We start from the raw sequence: 26,722 nt of genomic DNA, 5'->3' as shown, positions 1-26,722 counted from the left end.
TTTCACATTAACATTTTTTGTCATGAATCAATGCCACTGGTCACCCTTCATGTCTCTGTGTGGGTTTTACAAAATGCAACCAATGTAAAAGCAGTGAGTAATTCTCGTAACACCATTCGCCCTCAATCTGTCACTCAAACCTCAGAATTCCTCCCCTTCCTCCCTGTAACCCCCCAGGCAGGAAACAAAATACCCGGAAAAGACAGACGGGCGGACGCGCTGTGTATTTCTGATATGGTTTTGTTTAATCCTGGCTTCCTCTGACGTAAATGGATCAATAAAATGTTTTCAAGTTATCCCTAGGCTGAAAACTTGTTTAAACATGCAAATTTAAGTGGTTTCTGACGAGAATAATGTAACAAAAAAGTTGAAAGGGTAGCAAATCTCAGTTTTCAAAGTCAATGAGGACAAAATACAATAATGTAATGTTAAAATAACGTTAGTGAGATTATTCTCATCCCCATGACAGAGCCCCTCTCTTGGCCATGGGAGAGTGGGAACTCTGCTGCTTGTGCTCCGCACGTGCCCACGGCTGGAGCTTTGCGGTGCGTACTCGTGTTCTCCATAGGGGAGGCGACCATGCGCAGCTGCTTGGCCGGTAGAGCGTGCGTCCAACTCAGACTGATAACATAAACAAGATCATTTGAGCTTATCCAGGTAATATATTAATAATGTAATGACACATACAGCGAGAAACTGACTATAATTAAGACGTGCCAACTTTGGTGACGTGGTGTTGAGTATTTTAAGAGCACACATGTTTTTTTAACTTCCTGAAAAGTTGCTGTTTTGGAGATTCGGGTTTTCGCTCCGACAGCGAGGATTTATTGGTCTCGGCTCTTGGGGAAAGATCACAGTCAATGTGGAAGAGCAGAGCAGGGCTGTCTGTGCTGCTTCGTCCATATACGGGTGTGGGCATTCCTTGCTGGATGCTCAACTGTCATTGGCTGGTTCGATACAGACACGGCCACAGAATCCCAGAGGGAGCCAGAGCACAGCAGAGCAGAGAATTCTGCTTAGTTTCTGCATGACTTTCAAACCTAAATTTATATATTTTGCGACGTTCATCATGGTTCAAATTTCCTGGTGGTTTATTAACAGGTTCCTGTGGTGTGATGAACTTAAATGCATATCGTCGCTGTTGTGGCGAAAACTCGGATCTCCAAAACAGCAACTTTTCAGGAAGTAAAACAAAAGTGTGCTCTTAAAATACTGAAACCACGTCGTCAAAGTTGGCATGTTTTCATTGTAGTCAGTTTTTCACTACATTATTAATATCTTACCTGAATAAGCTCAAATGATGTTACAGGAGTATCAGTCCGAGTTTGAGGCACATTTTTACGGCAGAGCAGCCGCAAGCCTTATGGAGCACACGAGCAGGCGGAGCAGTAGCAGCGGAGCTCCCAGGCCGAGAGAGGGGCTCTGTCATGGGGATGAGAAGCATCTCAGTAACATCAACATTATTCTCGTCAGAAACTACTTCGATTTGCATAGTTTAAATGAGGTTGCAGCATAGGGATAACTCTAAAACATTTTATTGATCTATTTATGTCAGAGGCCAGATGTCAGAAATACACGGCCCGTCTGCCCGTGTGTCTTTTCCGGGTATAGAGTCCTGCCTGGTGGGTTCAGATGGAGGTAGGGGGCATGAGCGGCAGTTTGAGGGCGAATGGTGTTACGAGAATTACTCACAAGATCGGTTTAACTTTTTTCCATTGATTACATTTTGTAAAACCCACACAGAGACGTGAAGGGTGACCAGACCAGTGCATTGATTTACAGTCTAGGCCAGTGGTCCCCAACCACCGGGCCGCGGACCGGTACCGGGCCGCAACGCATTTGGTACCGGGCCGCGAGCCCGGTCAATTTTTATATATATATATATATATATATATATATATATATATATATATATATATATATATATATATACATATATATATATTTATTTTTTAAGAAACATAGGCTATAATATTATAGGCTGTGTGTGGTAGTTGAAACATAGTTTCAATTTGACGTTTATTTGTTTGTAGTTGAAAAAAAAACATACTGTAGGCTACATAAATTAAACTCTTTGATCATTAATATCTACTTTTAGAAATGATATAGGCTGAAATCAATTTTTCCATGTATCTACCGGTCCTTGACACAAAAAAGGTTGGGAACCCCTGGTCTAGACAGTAGCTAATGGGGATCCTTTTAATAAACAAATAAACAAATTTATGGCAAAAAATAAAAATGTGAAAAAATTGACATTTGAGGTCCCGCCCCTACAGCGACAATATTTATTTTCGGTTTCCAGGGACTTACCAAAAATGACTAACATTGGCCGATACCGATATGATTGCCGAAATATCGTGCATCCCTACTACACATATTAACATTTTTACATTGGGTAACTCACTTCTTATCAAAGGAGCATCGAACTCCTCGCCATCCGCATCCATTACTGCTTGGGATATGGCTCTGGTAGTTGCCACGTTGTGGTCTGATGCAAACCTGCAGGTGACATATTATAGGAATTAGACTGATCAGACAACATTATGAATGACTTGAACTGAAAGCTACTCTCTACCAACTCTTTATGAATGAAAATTAATGAATGAAAAAACAATTCTAAAGACATTCACCTTCTAACAAGCATGAATTCACTAGCAGCATGTGTGTTACTGATGACATCACTGATGACATCAACCGTCATCTGGCTGCAGGGCCCAAAATTAACTTTTTGACTCACCGGCCAGGTGACGGGTAGATGGAAAAAATCCACCCACCAGGCATATATTTTACCGGACAAAATAATATATTGCATTTTTGTCACATATATCTCAGAGATTCCGCTAAGTGTTTTTTTTACAGACGGCCAATGCAGCCGGTAACGTTCCCGAATATTTACCGGCCACTATTAAACAAAGGACGTTATAAAATAATTGTTTAAAGAATCCAATTATTTCTCTATCGTCTATTCTTTAGAGCCTCTATAGTCAATCTTTATTCCAGTGTTGTTAAGAGGCCGATTTTGCAGAAACAATATTTAATTGGTCTGCATTCAACAGGCACATCATTCTATTGTGTTTTCAGTCAGTCAGCTTCCTACAGACAGAACCAGATAGATGTAGGCTGACAGCCAGCTGTCTGGCAAACATGAAATAATAAGATATGATTGTACATCGTTATTGAAAATTCCATTCTACATTTCTTACACACCACTCCGTTTTCCTTACTTCTCAGTGCCCTTGTACTGGGCCTCATCCCCCAGACCAGCATGTATCCGTTTGACCTCATGCTAAACAGGAAAAATAGAAAGAAAGAAGAAAAAATAGATAAGCATCCGTGTAACAAGAGACATTGCAATTGTGGAAACGTTTTGTAAACACACAGAGCAGGAAAAAAAAGAAGTTCGCACACTGCACTGGTAACGTTCCGGGCAGCAACCTGCCCTTCCTCTTGTCTGAGGAAGCGCAGGGTGCTGCCCGGAACGTTACCACGGTGCTGTAATAAATATTCAACTTGGAGCTCTGCAGTGTGCAAACTTCTTTCTTTTTCCTGCTTTATCTACCTTTAGCTCTGCACCTGCCCTATTCAGGTTTGGATGTGCATGTCTCTACTTATTTTCATAAACACAGAGCAGACAGCAGAGAGGCCATGGAGAGAGTGAAATGAAAGATAAAGTTTTAAGTGTACACGCGCACACACACACGCACCTCACTGATTGCTGTTGACTGACTGCCATTTTATGGAGGCGGCATTCTGGTTCACCGTGGATTTATTTAACGCTACCGTAGTTTGACTGTCAAAATCCCTTTACCTCGTCTTTTGTTGAAACGTCCAAACTTGTATATTTCGTTGCTGTGGTAAGGGACGCTAACGTTCTCATTCGCTATAAAGTATGAAGAAGATTCAGTGGCGGTGACGGCAGCGATTTTGTTTCTGTGAGCATCTTCCATCAACTCAAGTTTCTATTTTTGTAATAGACAGTTTCTTGTTATGAAAATGAAAAAAAAAACATACCTTTCACACACCCTGGGGCTTTTGGGCTTAGTGCAGGCTTAGTGCAGGGGGTTTTCAAAGTGTGAGGCTCGCCTTCCCAGGGGGGCTCCAATCACTTTCAGGGGAGGCTCAGTGACTGGAAGTAAAAACAATATTGCATTAGTTATTACATTAGGAGATCATATAGAATAGCCTAAAAAATGTGTGATTAGGTTGGATAGTTCAGAGATGCAATAGTTTTGGTGAATGGTACTGTTGTTTTTTCCCAGGTTCAGAAACAAATAATTGACTTCAGACACACCTTTTCTACGTAGGCCTATTTGGTGTAGTCTGAAGATGTGTCAAATAGCAATATCAGCCCAGTGTTTCCCCTACAATTGTACAGGCACTGCGAGGACCCCCGCCAGGCCAGAAAAAATTAGGGGGATGATGTGTTTGCAAATTTCAATAGAAACCTTTATGGCATAATACCATACAACAAAACCTATATTGGTGTTGACAATAATATATACAAGAGCACTAAATAATAGAGATGCTGCGATCGAGATTTTTCAATTCCGATCCGATTCAGATATTTTAGCCTCAAAACCCATCCGATTCCGATCAAATTTCGATACCCGATTCGATACCGATTTCGATCCGATACCGATACAGCACATATTTAAGCCTCTCTATGCTGTCTGATTGCTAGCAGGCAACAAACATTTTTAGGGTTAGGTATGTATGTGTGTGCTTTGGTAATATAGTATGTAAACGATTTAGTTATTCTAATTAAGTTTATGTAAAACTAAAACATAACAATCAAATACACACTTATTTTGTAATGGGTGAACACTGGACACAAATAATTATTGTTTCCTCACACATACACCCCCACTCTGTCTCACACAGGACACATACACACACAGCCCTGTCCCTGTCTCTCTCTCTCTCTCTCTCTCTCTCTCTCTCTCACACACACACACACACACAGCCCTGTCTCTCACACACACAAAGTTTGTGCATACATTTCCACTGCCAGATTGGAGGAGTCTTTTGTCATTTTCTAACTACTTCTCTTCAGTGCAATACGTTTTGATAACGACCTGCTGCACAGCGCCGTTCGCTCAGTCAACTAACGTGTAACGTTAGTTAGAGGAGAAAGATAGCTGCTGTTAGCTAGCTAATTAGCCATGTTAGCTGCCTCAGTGGGTAACGTTAGCCTATAGAGAGTATTTATCTGACGTTTATGTTAGCTACTCCTCAAACCTGCGGGTGGAAATGGTTTATGCGATGCGATGTATGTTGAAGCAAGACAACGTTTTAATGTACCTTGAATTGGACAAATTACGACGGGTCGTGCTCACGCAGATCTAAGCCCTGGCCATCCTAGGCTCAACACGAGCTCAGGCCAAACTCAATGTAAAAACTTAGTCACTGACTCGGAGGCCAAAAAAATCATTTTCTGTTTAACCAAGAGCTGAGAACAAAATAGCATGCTTCCCGAATTGAATACTAGTCCTGAACAATCCAACACAATTGTTTTTTGCGGCCATTAACGTTAATAAGCACACTGCATTTGCTGGAACTAAAGTTTATTCTAACGTACTTTCAAATGCATGCTACGTCAGCAGATAACGTTAGCTTTATAGCAGCTAGGCTATTGCCACACATGAACTCGCCTCTCTTTATCAGTGGGGTTTTGACGTTTTAACGTTACACCATTGGCATTGTAGGCTATTGTTTGATTGTTTTGTTACTTGGTCTGTGACTGCAGAGGAGAGTATCGCGGCAAAAGGGTGCTTTTTGGCGGCTAATCGTAGCGCAAAAATAAAACACAAAGTTACTCTCCAAACCCTGACCAGTTAAGTTTGCTGAGGTAGATAGGCAGTACAAGTTAATATTTGACTAGCTGAAACTTACCTTCTCCTAAATTCCAATGGATGAAATGGCTGTGAGACTGTGAATAAGCTCTGTCTGGTGTAGTATTCCTCCTGTCTGGTGTGGTATTCCTCCTGTCTTCCGTGTGGAAATGAGCCGCCTGAAAGTGGGGAACTGCGCATGTGTAGTCTCCGAGTGCTGCCGAGGTCTCCCGAGTTTTGCCGATGATATGATATGATACGACCAGATATGTCTCGTGCAAATGCGCATGCGCATTCAATAAGGCTCTGCTTGATTACTTTTGGTTGAAGTGTAATGTGATTTGAACAGTTCATCAAGAGATGATTAAAAGTCTTTCAGGTGAATCTAATCAGTTTAAAGGAACACTCTGCCCATTTTCAACCAGCTTTGTATCATTACATTACATTACATTACGTCATTTGGCAGACGCTTTTATCCAAAGCGACTTACAAGAACACATTTTTGTCAGCAATAGAGCAATCTACTATGGAGCACAGTCTGTGATAACTACAACTTCTGAAGGAACAGTGGTACAAGTTTAGGTTAGTGGTACAAGTTAAGGTTAGTTTTTTTTTTTTTTTTTTGGGTGAAAGAGAGAGAACAAAGTTAGATCAAGAAGGGCCCAGATGGAGCCTGAAAAGGTGAGTCTTTAGTCTTTTCCGAAAGATCGGCAGTGATTCAGCCGTCCTGACCGAAGGTGGAAGCTCGTTCCACCATTGAGGTGCCAGGGACGAGAAGAGTCGAGATCGGGATGAGCGACTTTTGAGCCCCCGTAGCGAAGGAGGGGCGAGGCGACCTGCACTGGTGGAGGAGCGAAGGGAGCGCTGAGAGGTTTGGAACCTGACCATAGATTGCAGGTACAGGGGAGCTGACTGGTGTACTGCCCGGTAGGCCAGTACCAGTGTCTTGAATTTGATGCGGGCCGAGATGGGAAGCCAGTGGAGCTCCTGGAAGAGGGGAGTGACGTGAGAGAATTTGGGTTGGTTGAATACGAGACGGGCTGCAGCGTTCTGAATGAGCTGAAGCGGTCGGATGTCGGTGGCAGGTAGGCCGGCCAGGAGCACGTTGCAGTAGTCCAGGCGGGAGGAGACAAGAGACTGGACCAGGAGTTGAGTCGCTTCTCTTGTGAGAAAGGGACGGATTTTGCGGATGTTGTAGAGAGAGAACCTACAGGAGCGTGCTGTAGCAGCTATGTTGGCTGAGCAGGACAGCTGGTTGTCAAGGATCACCCCAAGGTTCTTAGCTGTTTGGGAGGGAAGTACAGTGGTGTTGTCAATGGAGATGGAGAGATCTGTGAGAGGGCAGTCTTTTCCTGGGAGGAAGAGTAGCTCTGTCTTACCAAGGTTGAGCTTGAGGTGGTGGGCAGACATCCAGTCGCCAATGTCTTTGAGGCATGCAGAGATGCGAGCCTCGATTTGAGTGTCTGAGGGGGGAAAGGAAAGGAAAAGCTGGGTGTCGTCAGCATAGCAGTGATAAGAAAAGCCATGAGAAGAGATCACATAGGCAAGAGATCTGATATAGAGAAGGAAAAGTAAGGGGCCCAGGACTGAGCCCTGGGGGACACCGGTGGTAAGAGGACAGGATCTGGAGAGGGACCCTCTCCATGAGTATCATTAGAACATCAGTAGTATATCAGAAAACTGTAAACGGTTTTGAAGTCTGTCATTTAATTTGACAGTTATTGAGTGTTAAAATGTGATGGTCCACACTAACTCAAATTAATAACTCATTAACTCAAATCAACTCTCAATAACTGTCAAACTAGCTCTCTCTCTCTCTCTCTCTCTCTCTCTCCATCTCTCTCTCTCAGAGTGGTTTACAGTAATTGACTGGTCGTCACAGGAGGTACACGTGTCCTCGTGTCTCTCTCGTCACACAGAGTAAGACAGTTATTGAGAGTTGATTTGAGTTAATGAGTTATTAATTTGAGTTAGTGTGGACCAGTGATGTCACTGGTCCACATTTTAACTAATAATTAGTAATTAAGACCGTAGTAATTAAGACCTTACGATTCAAAGGTCATGAGCTGGGATGATGACGTCACCAGAGCTGGTATTTCCCATTCCAAACTCGTAGGAGCCTCAGCAGCCCCGACCTCAAAAATCCAAGATGGCTGCGCCACGCAACAACAGTAGCATAATCGTAGTAAATGTTGTTTATTGGCACTTCTGTCTTGTTTGTGTCTCATTAAATCAGCTGTACACACAGCACTGCCTAACTTCTATCTGTGTGGACATGAGGCTGCAGTGTTTGAATGCGCGACAGTATGTGACGTCATTTAGCCTCCACATGCCAGTTATTTTGCGATAAAGGAACGCACGACTAGGCTCGCCCTGCAGCTCGTCGAGCTGGCTCTGCAGCTCGCATTCACAGCTTGGCCGCGCAGAGGCCTTTGCATGCAGCTCAGCTGCTGTGTGACCAATGAGACCAGCATCACTGATGATGTCAGATTTATGACATCACTGACGATGTCACAGTGGGATTTATGACATCACTGATGATGTCACAGTGGGATTTCATCAGTGAGATTTATGAGGGATTTATGACATCAATGATGATGTCACAGTATGATTTATGACATCACTGGGATTGATGACATCACTGATGTCACAGTGTGATTTATGACATCACTTATGATGTCAGTCGTATTATGAGGGATTTATGACATCACTGATGATGTCACAGTGGCTTTTATGACATCACTGATGATGATGAATTGAAGAGAACGGGCTGCTCTTATTATTTGCAGTTGCCTGAAAATCCGTTGATGCCATTTTTCTGGATCTGCAATCTTTGTGATATACGAATCTGGTATTCTAAGGGATATGTTACAGATACATATCCGGATGATATCACAATAAGCATCTGTGATGGATCAGATCGCCCCGGATTCTCTCCGCAAACGTTATGGATATGTGACAGATAAAGAACATATCATACTACTGGATCTTTTATGGATACATGACAGATCAAGAAAATCAGATACTAGTGGATCTTTTATATGTGAAGGATCAATAAAATGTATACTAATTGGATCTTTTATGGATATGTGACAGATCAAAACATATATATATCGCTGGATATTTTATGGATATGTAACAGATCAATAATATTTTATACTACTGGATCTTTCTGGATAGCCTATAGGCTCTTCTGCCCAGTAACACTTTAGGGGAAAGGTGTTTATATCAAATAGGACCCTATACATTCTAATAGATGGGCGTAACTTCAGAGTGAAGCATATCATCTGCATGCAAAATTGAACTTTGTCCTATAGGCACTGCACGCAATTTGAAAGTGTAAAGCTGTCTTATTTGTACTGTAATTGAAGAGAACGGGCTGCTCTTATTATTTGCAGTTGCCTGAAAATCCGTTGATGCCATTTTTCTGGATCTGCAATCTTTGTGATATACGAATATGGTATTCTAAGGGATATGTTACAGATACATATCCGGATGATATCACAATAAGCATCTGTGATGGATCAGATCTCCCCGGATTCTCTCCGCAAACGTTATGGATATGTGACAGATCCATAAACTTGTATACCATTGGATCTTACCGGATACATGGCCTTTTGGTCCAGTGCTACTTCATCCACCATGTGTGGTCATACAGGGGCCGGTAAGGAGCCGTGCGTTCTGTCCATTCTCCCTGTGAAGGTGAAATCTGTTAAAGGAAATACCTGTGTAACCACCTACGCCTTTTTGGATCCTGGCAGCTCAGGCACGTTCTGCTCAGAGCACCTGATGCAAAAGCTGAACATCACAGGCAGAAGAACCAACTTCCTGTTGCGCACCATGGGGCAAGAGACGATCGTGCCGGCCTACTCCTTGACCGGTTTGGAGGTTTCAGGGCTGGACAGCAACAACTTTTATGTTCTTCCGGATGTGCTCACACAAAAGAGAATGCCGGTCACTGTAGACAACATGGTGACGCCTGAAGACCTGGCTAAATGGCCGTACTTGTCACAGGTACACATCCCAAGCATCATGGCAAATGTCGACCTGTTGATTGGAACCGATGCTCCCAAGATATTGGAACCTTGGGAGGTCATCAACAGCTGCGGGAATGGCCTGTATGCCATTAGGACGGTGCTGGGATGGGTCGTTAACGGTCCACTGAATGGAAACAGTGGTTCGTTGGAGGCAGAGCTTCCCGCTGCTATGGTGAACAGGATCTCTGTGTGTAAGCTGGAAGAAATGCTGACTAATCAATACGGTCAAGAGGAGGTGAAAGGGCTGATGGAGAAACATCTAAAGGCAACTGAGTTCAACATGGGCTTGGAAACTAAGCTGTTGGAGCAGAAGGCCGCCGTGGAGGGGGAACAGAAAGGAACGATCAGCCTAAGCAAACAGGCGACTGAGTGTGAACACCAGAGGATGGTGAAGCTGTGTGTCCAGCATGAGAAGCTCAGTCAGGCAAAGGCAGAACTCTCCCCTGAGGTGAGGGAGAGCATGGAGGCTGCACATCAGGCTGAGCAGGAGGAGGCGGCTCTCGGCGAGGTCAGGGGCTCCAAGAGGGCGAAGTGGTGCCAGGACCACGCAGTTCTTCAGGCCAAGCCACAGTTTGAACTACTGAAATACTGTAAGGTGCGAGCCATGCTGGAGGAGGAGCTAAGTGGAACCTGCCGTGACAGGGAGGCCGTTGGCCGTGCTGTGGAGCAGCTGGTTTCCAGTTATAATGCAGTGCGGCAGGAAAAAGAGCAACATGCACGCCCCCCAGAAGGGAGAAAATGGCATCTGCAGCTGGAGGAGAGATGCACAGTGCTGGCCAGCCTACACTCTGATCTCCCAGACCGTTGCTATGAAGGCCTACTTGGTGCATTGAAAACATTTGGCTCCTTTTTTGTTTAAATTTGGTTTGAATTGTTATTGTCCTCCTGCCACTAACAATTAGGGGCCGGTGTGTAGGAGCCAAATTTGGTCTGCTATTATTTCCTGTGATCATCATGTGTAATGTTTTATATGTCCATGGGGTGTCGCTGTGCCGTGTTACCTGGGCTCAGGTGATCTTATATAGGTGCTGCCTTCACCTCTGCTCACTAGGTGTTTCGACCCGGAAGGGCAAACGGTTTTTGACCGTGTCGCAGCGGGAACATTTGTTTGGTGCGCTGTCTCTGCCTTTAACTTTCTGTGGAAAATAACTGCTGTATTCACATCGGTGAAATGGAATAAATGAATGGGTTCCGAACATCAAGGACAGGCCTTCTTCGTCTTTCTTATGCAGCACTCAAAACAATGTTATCGTACGTATTACATCAGCTGTAGCGAGCGCGTCAGCCAGGTCATCCGCGGTCGAAGCACATCAGTAGCCTACAGTATCAGACTGGGCTCCTCTAACATATATATAACCAAAACTATTGTGTCAGGGTTAAAGTTTGCAAATAATCATGAACAGTTAGCCTACAGCTTCATTATAGGAACCACTTTTTACTCAAATTGAATATAGTCTGGTGCAAAGCATCTTTTCGCTTCCAGATCAATGTTATTCTTTGCACATCATGGTTAGGGCTGAACGATTTGGGTAAAAAATCTAATTGCGATTTTTCTGACTGATATTGCGATTTCGATTTAATTTCGATTTTTTTTGTAATTCAAGTTTCAGTGCAATATTAACTGTAATAAATGTAAAACACAATGGAGCATTTGCCTACCATATTCAAACATCACAATCAACAAACTGCTTTATATTATAATGCAAGGATGAGAACTTTGATTGCTTCCAGCAACATTTATTTATTTGCTTTTCAAACAGCTGCAATTTTCTGTCTCAGTGTGAGACACAACTCAAGTCGTTTTTAACAATAAAACAAAAAACAATTCCAGCTTTGTTAATGTCTTTCTTTCCAAGACCTTTCAAACAAAAATAGGTAGCAGCATTTAAAATGTTACACCATACAATCAAAAGGCGAATTGAATAAAGTGCAGAACAAATAAAACCTTAATGCCATGCCACACTTAATGTGGCATGCCTTACGCAGCCTTCTTTCAAACCTTTCCACCGCCAATAAAAACAAAAAAATGTTGCCTGCGAAAAAACAAACTAAAAACATTTTTTAAATGTGGCACGGACTAGTTATTTAAATACAAACGTGGCCGAGGTCATTTTTCAGTTTTTTACAGATTATGAAAGTGCAGATTCTAAACTTTCAAATGATGTGACACACATTGTAATCTGAAAAAAATTGAAGGAGATACGGTCATTTGAATGTTCAAAGTTCAGAAAGGGCAAAGCTGTGAAATTAGCCTCTAAAGTTTGAGCACTTTTTCACACCCTGGCAGCCAGGTAGAGGGGCCGTCACAATGGGTCCTCATTAACATTAACCACCCCCCAAGCTGTCACTCTCTGTCAGTCCCCTGATTCAATGATCTTTTCTCCAAATTCAAGGACCCAACATGGCATAGTTTGAGACATGGATCAGGGTTAATTACTGTTACAACAATAATAATTTTTATGATGACAACTAGCAGAAGCTCGTCTTAAGTGACCATGACGTCATTTATTTGATTATTGCATGTATACAATTTAAGACTTTTTCAACCTTTTTAATACCACTTTAATGTCAGTTTAAAATTAAATGTGAAAAGAAAAGACGAAAATATTCTCATCCTAAAAGGTATTAATTAGAACAATAATTCTCATAACATCCAGCCAGAACTAAAAATTGACTGTTGCAAACCAAACCAATAGTAGTAGTACTGTTAGTATTATCTATATTATCATAATAATTCTCATAACATCCAGCCAGAAATAAAAATGGGACACATAGGACACGACCAGGTCCAACACCATAGGAGACATCAGGAGACGTCAATCTTAGCTATGTCACAGGTTTGTACTTTGAATCCCCGGGCCACAAAACACAGACACAAGAGGCAGGTAGCTTTTCAGGTATAGATTTATTACAAAAGGCTAGTATAAAAAGGTGTACAGGTGAAGTAAAAAGGAAAAAAAAAAAATCCACTGAGCAGCTGAGTGGTTTCTCCGCTCAGCCACAGTCCAGGGGCTCGAAACCAGGCCGTCTGGAATAAGGCAATGTAAAAAAAAGATACCATAAGTACAACCTATAGTAATGCTGATCTAAGTTTAAACTGATGCTGCTGGCTTGGAGAAGCACGCTCAACAGATCAGGATTAAGTTTAGATAGATCTGGGGCACGGAAAGAGAAAGCCATGTCCGTCTATATGCGCAGAGGGGGCGAAACTTCAGGTTGAGGGCATGTGACGTCTTTTGCGTCATCGGAGCAGAATTCTCTGATTTTCTCAAAAAGATACTTCTGTCTGGCCAGGTCCAGTCCAGGCGGGGTCTGCACCGGAAGAACATCATCTTTATCAGCTTCGTTTTCATCACCTTTGGGTGGAAGGACATCAGTGTCACGTAGCAGCTGGAACTCGACTGCTTCTGCCTCACAGTGTTCTCTGACGACAACCACACCAGGTCTCTGAGCGTCGAAGCTGGAACACATTGAAGGAAGACAGTACATTTAGATTATTGCCACGTGTCACTTTCACAAAATACTTGCATTTCAATGTCAGTGTGTGCATGTCAATGTTCCATTCCAACAGAATAGCCAACACAACGAATGATAATTACCTGAAGTGCTGGTAGCTCTTAATGTGTGGGAGCCTTCGGAAGTATTTACTCAGATGCCGTTGCCAGTCGTAGGTTTTGACACGCACTGTGCCATCCTCCAGTCCGACGAGCTGAGGGATGTTTACGTGTGCGATGGGAGAGCTGTCACTAACAACCTTTGCAATGTCTGACAATGTGCCGACTTTGGTCTTCCTGAAGCACTGCTTGACCAGACCAAAACCCCAGTCGGGCCCAAACTTGGTGTGGCCGGCAATCAGAAAGTGAAGCCCCAAGCTCAGGTGAAGTTTGTGGATCGTACGCCAGGCACAGTACCATAGTACATAGTTATTCTTATTTTGTCCAGAACAATTGTCACAATGAAGATCCACGTCGGTTTCTCCGACTCCGTACTCAGAGAAAAAATGATGCACGTAGTTGATCACTGCATTGCTGCCCTTGCTCGATGACATTCCTTCATCAATGAGGTAATTGACCTGCTTTGGCATCCCCTCACAGTGCACGCCAAAAATGCCACACTTACGTGGAGTCAAAAAATACATGGGCCCGGGCTGTTGAGGATCAGAAGGATAGTGCACCTGAGAACAGAAAAAAAACATTAGATACAAATCAACATACTGTGTTTGTGTGTGTGTGTATGGGGGGGGGGGGGAGTGAGTGAGTTTGTAAACATGTCCACACCTGTTGAGCAAAATCAAAACTGTAGTGCATGGTCAGGGTCCTGCTGGCAGCTTCCGCTGGGCCCAATGACAGCTTCAACTCCTGGCAGGTCTTTTTACAGGCTGCGCTCATCTGTTGGTAGAGTGAACGCTCCTTATCAACAAGTTCCAGATGCTGTAGCTGCTGCTTGACTTTGTCAGATTTTAACTCATCGGGCAGGTTGGCAGATCGAGTCAGCTGAAGGTTGTTCCGCTGACATTGCCAACACAGATCTGTCTTTGGTTTGGTACTTGCAATCTGCGGGAGCAATGCTTTCCACAGCCTTCTGAAGCTGCGCGGCCCAACAACACGTTCGCCTGCAGAATAGACAGAGACAGAATAATTTTTATGAGTATGAGATTGGAGGAGGATTGATTCAAAGGTCAAAGTAAAGTAAACAACTTCTGCACTTACCAAGCTGTTCTACAGCATCTCTGTAGAGACGCCACACAGATGCTTTGGTCACATTAGTCGGCAGCAGCTTTGCACGCAGATCCCGGTGTCCAGGATGCCGACCGGGTAGGGCATGAGCGTGGTCTTCCGCATAGTTGGTTATGAATGTCACGACTCTTTTGATGTCATCAGCATTGAGGAACTGCTTGGTTGTCCGTTGGCGATTCTTCCTCAGACGTGGGACCCCACCATTCTCTTTGTATGACTGGACAATGGACTGTAGCAGTGTTTTGCCGATGCTGAACAAAAAACAAACAGACTTTGTTTCAGACTGTGAACAAGCAAAAAAATAACAAACAGGGACTGTTTCACGCACACACACACACACACACAAAGAGATGGATACACACTAGCCTCTCAATCAGGTGTTAGATAAGTATAAAGTACACGGTATAATTGAGTGTATATATATATATATATATATATATATATATATATATATATATATAGGCTATATATATAGTGTTAGATGAATAGAAATAGTTTTACTGTGCGTGTGTTTGCTTGGAGGCTATTGACTTTAGCTTTCCACAAAGAACAAAGAACTTGAACAAAGAACATGTATATATATATATATATATAGTGTTAGATGAATAGAAATAGTTTTACAGTGTGTGTGTTTGCTTGGAGGCTATTGACTTTAGCTTTCCACAAAGAACAAAGAACTTTAATTGCTAAGAAGTGACTGATTCCCTTTGGATTTCCCGCCACGGGGGCGAAGTATCCCATATTTTGCCTTTGTGCTGATTGTGTTCTACAGGCCAAAATGGCGACAACACTGACGTCAAGAGCAACAATTTTTGTCTACTCTTGCTTGCATCACTCTTTGAGAAAGAGACGTGTTGTAGGCTACTCTAGCATAATAAACACAGCCTGCCCTGCACATAGATAGATAGGCCTATTGAATAGAATGTAAATAAATAAATAGAAACAGTATCGGCAGGACAAATTATAAAACTTACTCCTGCACACTGGAGTCCCGTGAAGCGTGTAGGTTATCCGGTGTAACTTGCGTTTGGTGGCGATTCGCTTTGTGGCCCGGGTCATTTCGGAATCATCCATGCTAGTCAGCAATGTTCCCATAACATACAGGTCTTTTTCATTCGTTTCCAAGGAGGCTGTGGTCATTCTATTATGGTAGATAAAGTCCTCTGGCAGTCGCTTTGTGCACGACGCATTTTCGGTCAGATTCTCCTTTTTTCTCAGCTGGCACTCACAGGTAAAGTCTCTTATTTTGACCATCTCTTTGTCATAGTCTGTGTCGACCGATACAGCCTCAACTGATCTTAAAACATCTTCGATGCTTTCAGTCACAGTGCCATCCTCCTCTGCTTCGTCACTCGTCATGTTAAGATCCATTTCCGACAACTCCACAAACGATTCATCCTCGTCATCTTCAGATTCCGAATCGGACTTATGCATAGGGCATGGTGTGTGCATGTAATCCAGAATGAATGAATTCATCAGCGCTCCATTGTCGATTTCTCTGCCGCGTTGTGTGAGTTTATTGATGGCGTCTGCAACTCGCTGTGCGTCTGCTGCCTGTTGATCCATCTCGCAGTGAGAGAGAGAGAGAGAGTGTGTGAGCGAGGTAGACACGCTGGTTTTGTTTTGGTGGGGGAGGATAGGTCGAAACTCCACACAATAGAGGGCCATCAGCCAATCAGCGAGCCTCATGCAAATCGATAGCAGCCTCCTCAGCTCTGACTTTAATCCCCTGAAAACGACCACTTTTAATTCTTAAAGTACAACTATTTACCGATCCTTTAAGGGCTAAATTTTATATTGACTGTGTTCTTCAACATCTATATTTACTTAATAGGAAAAAAAACGGAAAACACAGAATTTCGGAAAATAAAGTTTGAACTCATTTTTGCGCGACTTGATGGCTGCGCGATCGTACTGCTTTTCCCAGACCGCGCCACAAATGTTTTTGAAACATGAAAAACACTGACTGGATTTTCACTACTACTGTGCACTCACTGGATTCTCTACAATGTAAGGGCAGCTATCTAACAACACTTGAAGTGCATGGCTTCAGCTGAACAAGCTGTGTTTTACCTATGTATCCAAATTAATTCTTTGATTTAAAACTTGTGACAAACCTTTACCCCTCCATTCCTCTCTCCCTCCAACACTCACAGATTTTTTGTCAAGAAAGCTAGCATGTTAACTTTAGCTGGTTTGAGACATGAACGTTGGCATGTGACTACATTACCACCAGCACTGAACACCGTTATGTGAGGCTGACAGACAGCGCTCACAACAGCGCACAGCAGCAGGGATGGGAGGGGCTGACTGACTGGGGGAGAAACATTGGGTAGAAAGGACTGTGTGCAAAGTAGCCTAATTTATAGACCGACAAACGTAACTGCTCCAAACTATTCTCTGTGGTTAACCTGACATCCCTACCACGCTTGCATTGGTGACTATCTTGACGGGTGTGACTGAGAGCAGTTAAATTAAAACTCCTGACCGTGAGGACTGCTGAGCAGCTCTGGAGTCTGTTTTTTGTTTTTTTTACACGGTGTAACCGGTAACACCGGTGCTGAGACGTGTTTATTACCCGGTGGGAAAATGTCAACACCGTGGCATCCCTAGCAGGACACAACGAGTATCCCGGTTATGATGGGGTTTTTGTGTTTGCGCATCATGTAAAAATCATATCCTGATATCAGAAACCTAGATCAGCCCTTATGCCGCTTCTGAGAGAAACCGGGATACTGTTGCATGTAATGTATACATCTTATCCTGGTTTCTTACCGCTGCTGAATGCCTGCGCAGCTGCTGAATGCCTGCGCAGCTGCTGAATGCCTGCGCAGGCGCAGCTTCAGCCAAACGATGCAACAGAAAATGTCAAACACTTGTGGAGCGATGAGGAAACAGTTTTGTCTTTCAGTGAGGTGAGTAAAGCATTGAAATGCTGTGCAGAGGTGCTGCCTACAATGAAGGAAGGAAGCAGCGCGTGAACGGAGACCAGGCACCCGTGAAGAAGAGGGAATCCCAGGGAATCCCGCAGTGTCTTGGCCCAAAAAGGTGAATGACATCACGCACCCGATACGAGCGAGCATGCAGGTGATGTTTGTGTTGTAAACATCACAGGCGCCTGCGCAGATAGCATGCAGTAACCAGTAACCGGGATACTAGTACTTTATCATGTATACAGGGATATGAATTAGGGCTGTGAATCTTCACTGGCCTCACGATTCGATTATGATTCAGAGGGCTACGATTCAATTCGATTACGATTATCGATGCATCTTAAATCGATGCATCACTTTTTTCCCCCCCAACACATGATTTATTTTTTCTCACTGTGTGGCTACTTTTAAAATAAAGTGCATTTGGAATTGCATTGTATTATGATCCATAATTAAAATAAACAAATGCATGTACTTCCATTATATTTTCTTTGATTATAAAAAATAATAATAATAATCGATTTTTGGCATTTGTGAATCGATGCAGAATCGTGCACGTCCGCATCGCGATGCATCTTATAATCGATTTTTTTACACCCCTAATATTAACCCCAACCCAGCCTCCTGTGTAACCAACTACAACTGATATTAACCGCAAACCAGCCTCCTGTGTAATGAACTACAACTGATATTAACCCCAAACCAGCCGATATCTATATCGCGATATAGCCGAAAAATATCGAGATATTCTTTAGAGGCGATATCGCCCAGCCCTACTCGCTACCACTCGGGACTCACGAGGACTCACATTCATTCGGTTACACTCATTTCCAGCCCTGTTAGTGAGGAGAGTGAACTCCACTGTGTTACAGAGTGGGGCTTCAGGCTGCGTTCACAGGCAGCCATGATGTTCTGTGTTACAGAGTGGGGCTTCAGGCTGCGTTCACAGGCAGCCATGATGTTCTGAGTCTCAGGCCTGTAACAACAGACCTGCGGTGTGGTTTGTTGACCCAACCAACTACAGCAAACAAAGCGAAGTCTGCACTGATGCTCATATTCACTTCACTATGAACACCCTAGGCCCAAAGTGACCCTACTACTGGACTCATTTATATATTATATATATATATATATTGGCATAATCTCGCGATTGATCATTCACAGATGATTTTGTGTCAACCAAATGCAAACGTTGGGCCGCATGTTGTGCAATATGAAGACATTTTGGATTCAGGTGTGCCCACTGCCCAGTGGTGTAAATGTGCTCTATAAATAAAGTTGACTTGACTTTACAAATCCTGTAACACAGGATGTGACATAAGGGAGCGATATTGACCAACTTTTTAATTTTGCACTTCAATAGCCTATGTAACTTTACAGTCAATGTATGTAACTGCATCTCTTAGTCAAAGACGCCCTCTAGAGGCCATCTGACAAAGCTTTTGATTGTTTTATTATTGTGCTTGCTGACAAGCAAGGCACAATCTTAAAGTCCGACATACTTATTATTACATTTATACATTCAATATTTGTACACGTTACTGTGCAGTAGTTAGTGCAGGCTAGTTAATTGTTGGAAGTAAGGTTTTTGAATTCTAAAAGGCTCACAGCACATGTTGTTTCTGACTTGGATTGATTAATCAAAATTTTCAAAATCTTTACTACTGTACTGTCCATTAATAGTGACATCAGGTGACTAGCTGAAATGTCAATTCTTATAGCAAATCTAGGTAAATTTCAGACTTTAACGTAGTGTCCTGTCTTGTCTGAAGTGAATACAAGTGACCTATATTTTTCAATCCTGTCTTTGAATAAAAGTTGTACATTGTGTTATACTTGAAAACCATGTCCGCTCCCTTATTTGTGTTCACAATTACAACAAATCTGTATGGTTTATCTGTTGGCATTAAACCGTGGTATTTCCTTGGGTGATATTCCATATTTGTCATTAAACCTAGCTGTTCACATCTGTGTTCACATACTAGTGTCGGAACGCTATTCTGGAATATCCTCAAATGAGTGGATATTGTTTCCAATTCCAATGTTCTGCTTGTATTTGAATCTTTTCATTTCCAGAAAATGGTTATAATGTAGATTAGATACTGACATAACATACATTTATTTACATGAAAATCTTTGAGATAAAAAAACAAAAGAAATGCAATTTCTATAGCCTACTTGCACAAAATATATAAATTCAAGCACTTTCAATGACCCATGTCTATTTCCTTTTCTATTTTCAAGGCCTTATCCCCCCTCCCAAATTCACAAACTTTTCAAAGCTTTCGAGGTCAGCGGCAGAGGCCAATGAGCCTCAGCAGCAGGAGGAACAGCATGACGATGTAGCGGTTGAGGGCGGCGAACACGTACTCCTCGGGAGAGATGGCCCAGGATGAGCTGACTGCTGCTTTGCGGGGCTATAATTGAGAACTGAATAGCCACTGTAGATGGGCCGAGTTAACATGCCTCCCCCTCGCCCCCAAAAGACGGTGCAACCTGGCAGAATCCAGCTTCAAAAGGCTGACAGGTGGTATGTGAAGACATATTTTAAATAGGGTCTTAATTCTACTGTGTGGCTGATACAATTAAATGCAGGTACTTTCAATCCATTCCCCAAAATCAGCTATGAAACATACATCTAATATCTCTATTGTCTGTCTGGTATATCTATTTATCTTTATTATCTAAAATTTGAGACATTTAAATTTTTTTATATATTTTATTTTCAATTTTTCTATAGCAAAGTATACAGCGTTGTGCCGAGTCGGGCGGCCATGGCATATAAATACAGTCAAACCTGAACTACATTCAATAATACAATCAGTTACCAGGTAAGCGTACACAGATAAGGAAAAAGTGTATTGTTGAGATTCACAAATGTGAATGTGCATGAAGTAACACAGGGGCAAGCAAAACCTTTATGGAGCAGCGTGTTCTTGCCTCACCTTATTGGCTCATTCTCTTTCAACGGAAACATGTTCTAGCTCCATCTCAGAATAGGCCCTTTTCACAGCAACCATTTTGAGGCTCTTGATTCCTGCTCTACCACCTCAGAGATCCAACACCCACCACCTGACCCAATCTCATGCACTCACACAGCTAATCGTCAACCAGCTGGTGAAATTAACAGATAGAGAGAGGGAGTGGCCTACCTTTCCTGGCCACCACATCAGCATCAATGATGGGGCATCCGAGCTCCCGCAGCATTGAAGACACTGTGCTCTTCCCTGAGGCGATACCGCCGGTCAGTCCCACCAAAAACATCTGGAGGCAAAGGTCAAAGGTCAGGATGTTACCAGAATCACTATCCATATTTACGGTCGGTGGTTCAAAGCCAAAGCCACACAAAAAACTGGAAAAATATTGTCTATTTTGTTGTATTATTAAAAACATAATAGCCTCAAACTGAGAGAGAAAAAAGTCAGAGCATGGTTAAAAATACCTGCATACAAGAAAAATACACATCTGCAGATTAACAGGTTGTGCATTTGATGTATATAAAAAAAAATAGATCCACACATAATAGTGTCTATTAAAAGCAAATGAAAGGGGATACATTTACAAAAACAGAGTATGGGAAATAAGTAGAAATCTGTGCAAAAGGGTCTGTTGTACTGCTGTGGTAAGGCTTTAATAATAAGAAGATATAAAACAAGAGCGGCTCAAAGCCATCTATAACTTAATTGAGGGCTAGTGGACTGGACTGGTACATAAATTTCTAGAACATCTAGTTAGGGGCCATAGTGCAGCATGCTGTGTAACGTTACATTGAACAATATAATTCTATTCTGGAGTGGAAGAGGATTTAGGAATGCATTATAACCATCTAAAATGAGGAAAAAACAACACCAAAGCCTAACTGGGAAACATATTGAGGAAATCTTTTAAAACTGTAAATAAAAGATTGTCAGTGGGTAAAGCTATGCTGAACAACAACCCTGTTGAGTTGATCGTAAAAACTGTATGTAAATAATGTATGTGACTAGTTACTGAATTGTTACTTTCTCATGCTACCAGGAGGCAACACGCCCTCTGCTGTAAAAGTAACGTTACTACATAGCTGATGTTGGGCTCAGCAGCCAATTTATGGTGTCAGACTTGTTTGAGAGATTTGGAAAGTTATCGTTAGGTGGAAGGTTGTTCTTGGTTCAATGGGTATCTAAAACCCCGAGGCTTAACGTTAACAGAGCCTTACTTAATTTGTAATTAAATTCAAAAGCATTGTGACACTTTACTGTTTAGAGACTAGGGTTATTTGACCCTGCTTTCCAAATAGATAATAATTAGCCTTTTCGCCTTACCTTATACGTGCGGCACTCCCTAACGTTAGTTGAACTGAAATTACAATGGAAATCCGTGCAGAGGAGCCAGAGTGGGGAAGGCACTTAGTAAACAAGTAAACAAACAAGCTTGCTAAACAAGCTAGCGTTAGCACAAGTGTATAGGTCAATACGACCACATGTGAGCAAATTATGCCGCAGCCATTTCCACCTCGAAATAAAACAATATGCAGCCAGGTGAACAGGTTTAAATGACGCGTATTTCTTAAAACGGCTATCTAGAACGTTGAACTATAACGCATAGTCGAGTCGACTGCAGTGCTAACAACCTAGCGCTAGACAGAAGCTCGCATCACAAACAATCTTTCCACAGTGGTCGATATTGAGCTATTACGGACACCGTAGCAAAGAGCGTGGAAGGAAAGAGAGTCACTCCGGCTATTTTTGTAAACCGAATGCGCCTCGCAGTGGTCAGTTGCGGCAGCGCTGGCCTCTCTAAACAATAACTCAATGGGAGAACACTCTAAACTTCGGGGATTCACATCTTTTCTGGGCGTACTGCAAATATTGATTGAAGTGGTGTAGTCCAGGGATGTAAAACAACAACCATATTGTTGAAATTAAGCAAAATGGAAGAATTTTTGTCGATGTAAATCGTTCATTTAGAATGTTAAGTTGCAGAACGTCTTGTTTTCCAGGTTTGATGGTCATGTCTCGAACATTCCCAGCAGCACTTGAACGCAACTTAGCTGGAGCAAAGAGTGTTGAAGGCAAGAGTAGATATACTACTTTTTTTGGAAACAGCTCTGCCGCCATTTTGGTCTGAAAAAACACCCGCTTGGCCAATGGGACAACAGCAGAGAAACATGACAGCCAATCAGAAGTGTCTCCTCCAGGACAAAATGGCGGATTTCTGTGTTGATGTTGCAATGGAACAACAATATTTATCCAATCCCTCGTATGTAGCGGTAAGTTCTTTGGCTGTAGGAACATGTTCTCCTCGCTGTAGTCGGGTTGCGCGGTCTGGTTCCTCAGGAAATTAAAGCGAAAGTTGTCCAGGCTGTCATGGAAGCTGTTCTGTATGGCCGTTAAGCAGCAGGAACGGGTTTCTACCAATGAATAAGCATGTGTTGTTGTTTAATCTTAAAGACCCTTGTCTACTCGTGCTAGCTAGCACTGCTAGCTGTGTCTGTCTCAGACGTCCTGGCTGCCCTGTGTTCTTTGATGAGCGGGTGTTTTTGAACCAGGAAGGCCACATGGAGACCCAGTTCATCCACAGAGACGCTGTGCTGCAGTTTGGCCACAGAGGAGACCCTCCTGTTAACCCCTGCATCACCACCTTCCTGCTCATGGGTATGGCTTTGAGCTAGACACTGACAACTATCTATTCCAGGGCTTTTCAAAGTCTGTGACTGTGTGATCCCCCCCAGACAAAGCTTGGGAAAAAGGCGCCCCCTCGCTCCATTCCTGGATGCCTATGGGATGTTCATGATGATGTAATTTTATCCCATATACAGCCTGATATTGCTGTTAGTGTTATACGTCAGACTCATCAGACTACACCAAATACATAACAAGATTTAATTTGTTTCCGACTCTGGAAATGTAGGGAAAAACAGTAAAATTCCCCCCAAAATGACGGTATCTCTGAACTATCTTTAACCAAATCACATACATTTAAGCTATTCTATGTGATCTCCGTTTGATAATTAATGTAATAACTAATTTAATATCTTTTCACTTCCAATCGCTGAGCCTCCCCTGAAACTGCTTGGGGATGCCCGCATCCTACTTTGAAAACTCTGATCTATTCTATTCTATTCTATTCTATTCTATTATGTGTTGGGCAAGTTACTTTCAAAATGTAATGGTAACTTTCATTTGAAATTAATGTTTCTTTACACTGTGTATTAGAGTAAACTTATTACATTACTTTTGCATTACTTTCACCAAAAGAAATGCAAAAGTACAACAGCGCTGGTTAAAAGCTTGGGTAACACAATGTGAGAGCCTTATTCAAGGTTCCAGACTCACTTTTTTCACCACTGTCCCGGAAACCGTATGAAAAAAGAATTTCACCCATCCTCAAGTCAATGTAAACTGTACAAAATTCAAAATGTTATCCTTTTACTTTGTTATTGTCATCTATTGGTTATTTGCATAAAAACCACACAATTCAAATCATTAGGAAATAAAATGTTGTATTTTTATTTAAATACTTGCTTTGGATTATCTACTGCATTTTTAGTTTACATTGATACATCTCTCCTTCAAACAACTGTATTTACTCAACTTTCTCTATTCTATTCTATTCTACTCTCCTGCAGTGTCTAAGGTGGACCTGCAGGGGTATGTGGAGGGGGTGGATGAAGAGCAGCTGGAGTGTGAGCTGCGGTGGTTCAGCACAAGGGGCATCCAGGTGTGCTGGCCGGGCCATGGGGCCCAGGACTACGACCTGTGGTTCACCTGCATGCTCAGACACAGCCAGGGCCTGTTCACCCTCACAAGCTTCCTCAGGCACACCCTCGTGCAGGAGGACTACCTCAGCCAGCCCGTCATCGGGGACAGAGACGGTCGGTCTGGGTGCCTGTTTGGGGGGGAGGGGAACTGGGTGGAATAAGGTGATCCTCCGACGCGCTATGTCCTGCTGGTGAAACTCCTCGCTGTCAGGTGAAAACAAGCGGCTGACGACTACACATGTGTCGGAGGAAGCATGTGCTGCTGCAACTCTCCCCACTAGAGACCAACATATCTGCCTGAATATAATCCAGTTGGGAGAACAAAACAAACATTTCCCCTTTGAATAAATGTCTTCAAAGCAGACTGCTGTTTGTAATTGGTACTTTTAATCGATTTAGATCAGCCTTGATAGCAGCGTCTATCGCAGTCACCATTGTTGTTTGGTCCGACAGCTTGACAACAGCGTTAGTCCCACCCTTTGCGCTGTTTATTGGTGCTGATTGGCTAATCTGTTTATTGATGCTGATTGGCTAATCATTAGTCCCCCTCGGCGATCATTGGACAAGTCACTTTTTCAACTTTGGAAATCACTGTTGCATCTCCCAATGCATGTGTAGCACTTATGACAACTATAGTAAGATGATAGGCTCAAATTAGACCAGTAAGGTTCGGCTATGAGAGCATCAAGATAATTAGTTAGACCAATTAAGAATGTGAGACTTGTTATAAACTGCCGGCTTGTATTGAACAAAATAGAAATTAAATGTCAGACAAAGAAATACAGTGGTACCATACAATGAAATAAAATGAGCTCAAAAAGTGCTATTAATATCACCATGTGAAATGGTGAAATCACAAAACAATTCAGTTTTTTCTTAAACCTGTGAAATGTCAAATTCAGATTAACCTTTTAATTTTTAGGGCACTGTGCCTTTAAATCCTAGGTTAAATCCTACGGGTGCACCCTGGGTAAGTATCTGTATCTGTATCTGTACTGTAAGTTTCTGTACTTATGATGGTGACCTCTAGTCACAAATGCAAATGTACATTCACAATCAGTGCAATCAAATAATCAAATATGAAAACAATAAACGTAGTCACAGTACACTGTATCCCAATCAGTAAACCCACCATGAAACCCCATGTGAATGGAATGTGGATTTGTCCAACCGAGAGTCCAACTACACCGCGAGGTATAGTACGAGTGTATGTGAGTTGTGCAAAGTTCTGTCCTACCACGCTGATAGGACCAAGAGACTCGAGGTAGAGTGGGCTCCAAGGAAAAAATCAATCTTCGCATGCACATGCAAATCTTCTGGCTCAGTGGCTCGCCATCCTTGGTAGTCCTAGACCTCCTCAAAAACCTGACCTGTTTGATATACAAACAGGACCATTTAAACACTATAACTAACAGTGTTTACAGTAACCATTCATTCCTGTTATACAGCATGAAAGAATATCTTTCAGTATGAAAATAAAATAATAACATGACTACTTGCTATACAACATAAAATAATATCTTTCAGTATGAAAATAAAATAATATGTTTATGAAAATAAAATACATCTGAATAAAGTGCTGTTTCTCACCAAGTGTCTTCAATATCCATGTGTTCCTTTAACCACCAGGAATTGTTCAGCACAGGCAGAGTGCAGCAATACACACAGCTATAATTGGAAAATGCAACATTATTGCCATTTGCCTGAATGACATGAAACGGCTGTGTTCTGTCTAAATATTAGCAGCAAAGTTACAGGTAATGCTATCAATTAGCCTGTAGTGGCTCAGATAACAGCATAGGTAACGTTAGCAGTTAGCTTGTAATGGCTCAGGTAGCATAGCTAACCCAGCATACATGGAGCTAAAGTTTAGCAACTCACCAAAGATTTGCTGACAAACTCCCAACCCTTTGGCAGCTTGGGTGACGTAGCAAGATCTTTAGGCTGTTTAGTTCTAGTTCTGGATCTTGTTTTAAGTTAAAATTCTAGGTTGTGCAGTCTTTTGACTTGACAGTTTCTCATTTGACGCTTCTGTTGTCTTGTGTGTTTCTGTTCTGCTAATCTGCGGAGATTTTCACAGGGAAAAGGGGCGGAACTAAAATGAAACGACACGTCGCGTGATTGGTCTGTGGGGTGGAACTAAGATGCAATGACACGTCGCGTGATTGGTCTGTGGGGCGGAACTAAGATGCAATGACACGTCGCGTGATTGGTCTGTTAATGCTGCTCCTTAGGTTGTAATGACACGTCGTCTGATTGGTCAGTCAATGCTGCTGCTTTGACTGACTATCGATCAGCAACAGAGGTTTTATTTCTGGGCATTACTATTGTTTGAGAACGATCAGGCAGTGGATTGTTTTATTTATGAAGATATTAGACTTATCAGATCAAAGATGTGTTTCAATAAATTCAAGATTACTATAGCATACTGTAATAATTTAACATG

This window comes from Poromitra crassiceps (assembly GCF_964638095.1).
Source record: "Poromitra crassiceps genome assembly, chromosome: 3".
NCBI lineage: Eukaryota > Metazoa > Chordata > Actinopteri > Beryciformes > Melamphaidae > Poromitra > Poromitra crassiceps.
This window is presented reverse-complemented; position numbering follows the sequence as displayed.